This window comes from Halyomorpha halys, unplaced genomic scaffold (genome assembly GCF_000696795.3).
Source record: "Halyomorpha halys isolate HHAL.00 unplaced genomic scaffold, Hhal_1.1 Scaffold337.1, whole genome shotgun sequence".
NCBI lineage: Eukaryota > Metazoa > Arthropoda > Insecta > Hemiptera > Pentatomidae > Halyomorpha > Halyomorpha halys.
The window spans coordinates 626,424-633,571 of NW_027104734.1; the positions used below are offsets into that span (position 1 = coordinate 626,424).

Sequence of the window (7,148 nt, forward strand, 5' to 3'; positions counted from 1 at the left end):
CCCAGTTTCTCTCGATGGCTATTGTTACCTGGAGGAGGGGCACCGTACCCCCAGCGCTATTCTCTCTCTCTCTTTGGTCAACCTTCAATAGCAATCCTCCTCCGGCACATGGGGGGTACACGCATCTTCAATATAACAATATCCAAAAATAAAGACATCATATTGCTCGGTCATACTACTATTAATAAAAAATATGTTTTTTTTAAAGGTATCCTAATAATTTTCAGCTATGATTATAGCAAACAATTGTACCAACTCTTAATCATATTAAACCAAATGAGAACATGAGGGAGTTCTAGCTACTAGAGGCATCACACAGTGGCCTGGAATGCTGAAAATGCAATCAAAATTATTCCAGCTAATATGTCGAACTTCAGAGCCCTGGAAATGGGTTTTTAATCGATCGTTAACAAATCCTTTTTTTTTTTTGGAAGAAAAAAGTATTCTTTATCCACCCAAAATCGAAAGAAAAAAAAAACTATCCCAAAATGGAAACCTTAACTAATTAAGTGTAGGGATTATCTGTAAATTGAAACCTCATTTTCAATGTGTCACGCCAAATAAAAAATAATACTGAATATTATTGATAATTACCGTCTTTTTATTATTTTAAAAATTATGAATATTATAAACATTTCAATTTTTTTAAGTACGACAAAAATTATTATAGTAATAAAAAACATATTTTGAGCATGTCACTATGAATACTATTAAATTAAAAAATAAATGATCCTTACTAAATAGGTTTTCGTCATTTTTCCAATGCTTTGCGAACGTGTTCCCTACGGACGGCATTTTGGCTCGTTCTCTCGCACGTGACAGAGAATTTAGATATAGATCTGAGCTCAAAATCTATAGATTAAAGAAATCCATGTTCCCTCCTGGCCTGGAGCTAGATACTCTCAGCAGTACGTTTTATTGTATTTATTTATAGGTTCTTGTGCTTCTAGAGAGAGCTCTCCAATCGATATAAGTCATGATTACTTCATCCACACCAATGGTCGTAGCCGAATATATCGCATTTGATAAACATTTCCTGGTTTTCATCATTTTTAATGCAGTAACTGGGCATTAAAACATCAAAGACCAGTCCCGTTTGTTTCCTAAAATCTTTTATTAATGTATTTTTTTCTGTATTCCAAAGACGGAATTTATGATTACTTCCACCTTTTGAGTTTCAACTTGTAAATGATAAGCAGGAATCACTCGAAACATCTCTTGTTTGTAGCACCGAGAGACAAAATCTGTACGCATTAACAATATTTTAACGAACAGACCAAAAATAGCTTAAATTATTAGTTTTTGCCTTGCATGTTAAACAACGAATTGAAGATGAAGCTGACAATACGTTGTATACTTCACCATCAAACATTGTGAGGTGAAGGGAAAATTTAATTTTTCCAATAGGCGAGTGAAATACTTTAATTGATCGCATATTTATTCCTCTTGCCTACCAGAAATTCCACGAGTTTCTTTAACCATTGAACTGGATTGGCAAAAAATTGTGAAAGAGGGGTGAGGATTTTGTAAAACTCAGATTCAGAGTCCAGTATTCGAAGAGGAAGAAGACAGGTCAAAAAAGACATTCATCTTGAGAGCCCTCACATCCTGGAGTAGGTACCAGGGACTCCTTAGTTGCAATGGAGAATGATATTCCGGTTATATTCCGTACTTTGGAAAATATCAAAGGTTTTTAAAGTACTTTCGGACATTGTGTTCAGCAGTCGTTGCAAAAATATTTCATATTAACATTCTCCTACTGTAATTTCATCAGGAATTAATACTTATACAGTTATATTTCAACACTCAATAAAATTGTCAAATGAAAGACATCAATTTTCTGCCTATAAATTCGCATTTTTATAAGCATCTCAAGAAGTTTTAGCCAGGAAGAAAAAAAGGCAGTTATCCCACCCCGATTTTTTATTACTTCAATGAAAACAATGTATAATTTAAAACTGATGAGTCTGGCAAGTATAGGTAGGGGGAATAAAAAATGGCGGCTGTTTCAAAACCTTAATTTTTCATTCGGAGCTCTATGTCTTAAAAACTACCAACAACACTAGAAAATATAAAAGAATGTTATTTAAAGAAGAGTAAATCTGCTGAAATATTAGCCCTAATAGAGCTATTTACGTTCAATAGTTCTCGAGATACAGCCTTTTAAAAAGCAACATTTCATAAAAATGTACTGAAATATCAGTAGTTAGTTAATTCATTTTGAAAAATCTATTTCTCAGGAACTATGTGACGTACAAATGTCTATTACAAATCAAATTAGAGCTAGTTTAATGTACTATAAAGTAGTGTATGACCTTTATCTTCGTAAGGATAGTAGTTTTCATGATATTTGCTAAAATAAATTGATTTATAGTTGTTCGGACAATAAGTTTGATTTATGAAAAACTTTATTTCAGAAATCATTGGAGGTACAGATGTCTGTCTGCACTCAAATTTTAAGGATGAAAGATTAAGAATTAATGGGTTAGGATGGTTAAAGAGTTTGGAATGAAAAGGCGCATATCTGTTTTGGGCCAAATCTGCAACGAATGGGATGTTAAGGTCTTTGTGAATGAGTTTATTTGTAACGTAATAAGAAGCATAAAGGATTTTACGTAGGATTTTGGATTGTAACGATTGGATGGGGGAGGAATTTGATGATTTGGTCGAGCCCCAGAGCTCAATTCCATATGTCCAAATTGGTCTGATTATCGTAATGTATACTAATTTTTTGTAGTGAATGGAAAGTTTAGAGCGTTTGTCAAGTAATTGTTATAGCAATCGGAATCTAGTTTCTTAGTAGTAGTTTCTTGTCGTTTCAGTCTTGTGTGTGGATTCTAAGTAAGTCTCTTGTCAAGATGGAGTCCTAAGTAGCGAATCTGTTCAACAGGCGTTAGTGGAGTATTTAGAAAGGATACTGTAGGGCAGGAGGGCAGATGGTTACGACGGAGAGTAAAGGTTATCTGGTGGGATTTGTCAGGATTTATTTTGATTCTCCAGTTTTTACACCATTCTTCAATATATGTTATGTGTGCCTGTAGTGTTTGTGATGCATTAGTTGGTTCGTTGTTTACAGAAAGTATACATGTGTCATCAGCGTATGTTGTTAGGACTGTGTTAGGGTGGATTAGGATGTCAGCTGTATAAACCGTATAAAGAATGGGACCTAAGATACTACCTTGAGGAACACCGGCGGACTGAGAAAAGAGAAATGAGTAGGCTAGGTTATGATTTCCTTTTATGGTTCTATCAGTGAGGTAGGAGCGGATTATAAGGAAATATACATATAAATATAAATTTGGCAGATGAAAATTTGTCCGAACAACTATAAATCAATTTATTTTAGAAATTTTCATGAAAACTACAAAACTCCTATAAAAATAAACGTCATAAACTACTTTATAGCTCTTTAAACTACCATTAATTTGAGTGCTAATAGACATCTGTACGTCACAATGTTCCTGAGATATAGATTTCTCAAAATAAATTAACTAACTACTGATATTTCAGTACCTTCCATACAATATTTTTATGAAATGTTGCTTTTTAAAAAGCTACATCTCGAGAACTATTGAACCTAAATACATTTTAGCAAATTTACACTTCTTTAAATGATCTCTTTTAGATTTTCTATTGCTGTTGGTAGTTATAAAGATATAGAGCTCTGAATAAAAAATTAATTATTTTTAACGTTTTGAAACCGCATAATTTCGACTAGTAATTATACCTAGTTTTCAAATATGTAATCAAAAATTGGGGTGAAATAACTGCCTTTTTTTTCCTCTTGTACTATAATTAGTGATTCTTCTTGTTTTGTGTTTGTTACTAATACTTTCCTTTAGTTAATATCCGTCTAGATTTTTTCAGAGTAGTTTTTGTGCATTCAGGTAATACATTAGCACAAGCTACGTCATAGGAACAGCATAAATAAGACAGTTCTAGAGAAGAAAAGACAAAATACTTCGACGAAAAGCGTTCTGGAAGGTATCTTCAAAACTTTTTGATGGCCTACCAACACTAGCATGCTGTTTTGCACCCACGAACAATCAGCTTAGACTACAAAGAGTTTTCGTGTGGGAAGGAGATCTATTTGGACAGAAATTTGGCGTGGTTCGCCATAGACAGAGGCATTAGTGTGACCTTTAATGCACTCTTAGCAACACATAAAATGAGTAGTAAAGAAATTCAGTTGTAGAAATGTTAATGAATTATTTCATTTCATTCCCATTTTCCAACAAAAAATGTCCAGTTCCTTCTTTTTCTCAGTCATTTACAAACACCACCATATAAACACCCTCAACACCATTTACAAACAAAATCGTTGAGCTCCTATCTAGTATCACTAAATTGAAAGTCGTCAGCCTTGGTGGAGTGACACTAAAAATACACTCACGTCCACAAAGGAAAATGACAATAAAATAATCGGATAATCAAAACACGTCGAAGGATGCAAGGAGCCAGTCATTAATACTAAAAATGGTATATACGAGGATAAAAACAACAGGATTAAATTAGATTATATGGATTCTAGTGGATAGGTAGGATTTATTCAGCCAATTAAAACTGATTTCAAAAGTTCCTCTTGATATTTTGAAACAATGATAAAAGCCAATTATAGTCAAAATGAACCTGGAAAGCATGCATAGTTTGAGTTGATGATCTAAAGTTAAAGGATTGACATAAGACACAGGAAGAAGTAAAAGTATTTTCAAAGTTTCCTAATAAAATAAAAATGATATAAAAAAAAATAGTTTAAACAATGATAATTCAGTAAACATAAATTTTTAACTTCAGAGGACTATCCATAGACACTGATGACCTTCCTAAGAATATCTCATAACCAATATTAATTTTTGGTCACCCCAAAAATTAAGGGTTTATTTTCTAGTTAACCGAAAAATTAAGGGTTTAATTTTTAGTTACTTGAAAAATTAAGGGTTTAATTTTTAGTCACTCGAAAAATTAAGGGTTTAATTTTTAGTCACTCGAAAAATTAAGGGTTTAATTTTTAGTTAGTATTATTATTATTGGTGCGACAGACCATGAAGGTCCAAGACCTCGCGGGATGTATCTAGGAATACATCGCGCGGTTCATGACGTGGTTTTCATAGGGTGGTTTTCGTCACTTCCACGCGTATTTTTGTGAGTGTCACCCATTGACTAACGGGCCTCATAAATGCCCAGGGGGAGGCTGTGAGTGAGTGTTGTATAATTATATGCTTGAAAAAATCCTGGGTAGGGCCGGGGACTCGAACTCACAACCTATGGGTTGACAGACAGGCGCGTTACCACGCTGCTACCGTCACCCCCTATTTTTAGTTAGCCGAAAAATTAAGGGTTTAATCTTTAGTTTGATAGGTAAAGTCTGCATTACGATGCAGAGTTTCGGTTTTTCACCCCACTACATCGCATATCAGGCAGACAAACTTTAAGCAATAGTTATTTTTTACCTTAAACTCTAGTGTTTACACAGCGATAAGTGGAGCATCGAAGTAACTATTGAAATATAACTTTATTTTGAATTTTATACAAATATCTACAGCAAGAAAAAAAAAATTGATCCTGAAATAAATCAAGAAAAAGGTATCTAGGGTTACCTTGATCAAGTTATATGTTAAAGATGCTGAATATCGTTTAATGGATACATTTCATTATGTAAATTTAGTAATGAAATGTTTTATTGTATGTAAAGCCATACAATTTCCTAACACCCAATGGTTTTTTTTAGGCTTTAAGTGGAAGTTGAGTCCTTGGTAACATGATGACAATGTGAATAATGAATAAAACATTACGTTTCGTTTTTATAAGAATTTATTTTTAATTTAACTTCAGCTCGCTCGTCGCACTCCAAAAGATTGTCATTATTAATAATATCCCACCAATTCCTGTAGAACATATCCGAAACATAAGTACTTATTAACCCATTAATTTGAATAAGCTACAGACATGCAAACTCTTTCAGACCATACAATCTAAAATCTTTCAGCATATAATCAACACTACTGATTACACCGCAAATAAAATTACCAATAAACACATTAATTACATATTAAATATCTTGTTACATAAAGTGAACTTTGAGAAGTGGAGCTGGACATCTTGTCTTAGAAGCGCTCTAACTACTAAGCCTATAAGGTTTCGTAATAGGTATTATTTTTTACAGAAGTTGGAACACAAAGGAAGAAATGTTGATGAAGCTATCTAATGATGAAAGCACGGGGCGGTAATGAAAAATAATCTGCTTGCGGACAGATTTCTTGGTTTATTAATAATATGAGAAATTAATTGATTACTTATCTCTTATTACTTTTGATTAATTTATTTGCTATTGAACTTAACAGATTTTATTGAGAAACTTTGGTTCCTAGAAGTATGCCACGCGTTCCTAGAAACATACCCAAACTATGTTTCTAGGAACGCGTGGCATACGCCACAAATGAGGTAGGAACATAAGTAAGGAGGAGAGAAAGGAGTCAAAGAGGCCAACAAGAAGAAAGAAATAGACTGTAGGCAGTGAACAGAGCTGGTCCAAGAAATGGAATCTTTACCCAGGGGTAAAGATCCGGTATGGAGTCCTAGTCTTCTGCATATTTTGGTTTAGTAATAAATTGGTTACCTCAAGTATGGATGCCGTTGCTACCAAGTTGGGGCGTCACCTTAACAACCTCATGTCTACAACGGCGCCGGTTCGATTCCGGCCTGGGCGGGTTGACTTTTATTTCATGATCATCCCGCAGAATGAAACCTCGACCCTTCCACTCTGGTTAGGATAGATTGGATACCTCTAGAATAACCCCCGTTTGTCAGAAATGACCAGGTAGGGGTTAAAAAAAAAGTTATTTCATATAAATGTTATCCTATACACAAAAGTTAGACTTCTCACAATATCCCTTGAATACACATTCCTAACACATAATACGTTCATACATATAATTAAGAGATAAAAAACCAAGAATAACAAACTTAACAACGATATCATTGAAGTGAAACTTGTGCAACAAACTTCTACACTTCAAGAAAAAAAAATTATACGGGGTAATTTATACGATTTGTAATACGGATATAGGATTTTTATACCCGGACACATTACCAGTGATGCGGCGAGAGGGATGCACTGGGATCTCTCGAGCTCTGCTCTACCCCTCACA

General features: G+C 34.0%; 1 protein-coding gene across 2 annotated transcripts in view; it reads right to left on the reverse strand.

Moving 5' to 3' along the window:
* LOC106681419 (solute carrier family 41 member 1) overlaps positions 1–7,148 on the reverse strand; it is a 197,404-nt gene that overhangs the window by 123,578 nt on the left and 66,678 nt on the right. The window lies entirely within an intron of this gene.